Raw genomic sequence first — 2,677 nt, 5'->3', positions numbered from 1 at the left:
ATGACACAAAATACGAGTTCAATCATTTTGTGTTACCTATATCCATTTGTGTATTATTGTGTTTTCTCAGAAATAGTTTGGTGTCAATTATATTTTTTAAATAACATTTAAACAGTTGTCAGTCATCGCATCTTTGCTTGTATATCCTTTGGAGAGAACCACTTCCTTTCTCCAGCAATTTCTCAGGCGTGACCTAAGTGTTTGTGTTTGCTCACATGTCCTTACCACCTGGGCCTTGACTGACTAGGCCAAAATCAAGGAGACCATTCCTTTATTTACTTGATCTTTCTTTTCTAAGCACTTGAACTGAGACAAGTTAATGAGTAAGTTGCTTTCTGAGTGAGATTAATGGTAGTGAACTAGAAAAGACACAAACTTCTGCCTGTGAGGTCTTCAGGACTGGGCAGGTTTGCCATCTTAAGATGTGGCTGTGTGCTGTGCTTTCTAGGATTTGCTTGGTATGAGTGCCTTTACAACAAAATGTATTTTATCTTAACTTCAATTGAATAGGCTTTTAGTGTTTGACACCAGATATGGCCTTAACAAGCTGAATTTTGGAGAAAAACATAGCCTTTTGACCATAAAATTGCATGCTTAAAGTAAAAAAATGTTATTAAAATTTTCTAATAAATGCCAGGTAGGAACTTTTGAAATCCAGGAGTCTTATTAAAGACTGAAGCTGTTGTGCTTTTTCTATACTTTTAAACAGTTCTTAAGGTTCTAATTGCTTTCTGAAAATCACATGCCTCTACACTGCTTCTATAACATAATGAAATGGATAATTTCAAAACCATGACTGATTTTTGCTTGTCTTCAAGGTTAGCACATGATGTGATATGATTGTGAGAAAACTTAATATCTGTGTTAAGGACATCTGTCTGTGCCCTAATCTACTTCTACTTCCCCTGCCTTTCTTTGTGGACTCCTTAACCAAAGTAGTGTGGTCACAAAGAACAATAATTGAATGAATTATCTGCACATAGCTAGGCACATGGTGATTGCCCTTTAGCTGCAGAACTTTTTCATGGTAAAAGTGAACTAGATTTAAAAATGTGACTCAGACTAAGAAGTAAAAAGAAAAGCTTCTGTGCCATTTCCCTTGAACCAGTTATGTGAATCACAGAGCACCCAGGATGAGGTTAAAAAGCTGGAACAGAGAATATAATCATGAACACACATTACCTTTCAACACAGTGGCCCTGCCACTTAGAGACATTTTCCCAATAGTTGTAAGCTCCAGCCAATCAGATAATCTTGTCTTTTTTTCTCCAAATTGATGGATATCAAGCTAGAGAGAGACATAGGCAATTTTATCTTCTTGGGACACATTCAGCCTTATCCTCAGCAGTCTGTACTTTCTAGCATGAATATCAACTATCGTATGGCATGCCCTGGATAGACTCCCATATGCAAATAGAACACCTTGACCTTAATCACTACATCTATTGCAACCCACTTGTCCCAAATTAATATAAAATATGGAATTACCTTGGGAGAAAAGTATTAATGTTTTTTACTTATTTAAAAATCATGATGGTGCCATCTCAAAAATAGTTTTCAAGGCGAAATTGGGTTTTTTTTTTTTTTTTTTTTTTTTTTTGACTCTTTCACTGATTCTCAGAGTTGCCTGTTACCAATTTGGGAAATCTCACATCTGGTTTCCCCATTACAAATAACTTTAGTGTGAGGTTATGGGAAAAAAATTCTCAGTGTTATTAAAATTGACATGGTAAAGGGAGGAGGATGGGATATTGGTAGAAAAATTAGTGTATAATTTGGGGAAAGGTGTTGTGTATAAAGTAATTATCAGTCACTGAAACATGAGTTAAGTGTGCATCAATCCTTGCCACTTTAGTAGGCACTGTTAGTTGTTTCTCCCACAGCCCTGCCCCATCATCTTGACTAATAGAACTCTGATTTTGTTGGGATGAGCTTAATACTGGGAATGAATATTTATATATCTAATTTAGTCCCCATTTGACAGTGATTGATCTAGGGACAGGCATGTGATCCAGTTTTGGACAATGATACATAAAGAGAAGTCTTTTGGAGATCTGTATGCAAGATATAACTCCTCTCTACTTCCTTCCTGCTTAAAATGATATCCTACTGTTTTAGAGGGGGCTTTGTGTGGAGTTTTTTTTTTTTTTTTTTTTTTGGTTTTTATTGTTGTTGATTTGATTTGGTTTTTTACTGCTGTGACTAAAAGACCTGACAAGAACAATTTTAGAGAAGGAAAATTTTATATAGGGGCTCATGGTTTCAGAGGTCTTAGTCCATAGGCAGCAGGCTCCATTCTCTGGGGCTTGAGGTGAGGCAGAACATCATAGCAGAAGAGTGTGGTGGAGGGAAGTGGCTTCAGATCTGGCCACCATGAAGCAGAGAGACACTTCAAAAATATACAAAATATATATGCCAGATACAAAATATAAACCCCCAAAGGCATGCCCTCAGGATCTACCTCCTCCAGTCACACCCCACTAGCCCTTAGTTACCACTCAATTAATCTCTATCAGGGAATTAATTCACTGATTGAGTTAAGTCTCTCATAACCCAATCATTTCACCTCTAAAAACTGATGCATTATTTCACACATGAGTTTTTTGGGCACACATAATACCAAAACCTTAACACCTACCAAGATGTAATGGATGTATCCTTGGGAGCCATTTTATGG

The sequence above is a fragment of the Sciurus carolinensis genome, chromosome 3 (assembly GCF_902686445.1).
Source record: "Sciurus carolinensis chromosome 3, mSciCar1.2, whole genome shotgun sequence".
Lineage (NCBI taxonomy): Eukaryota > Metazoa > Chordata > Mammalia > Rodentia > Sciuridae > Sciurus > Sciurus carolinensis.
Note: the sequence above shows the minus strand (reverse complement) of the source record.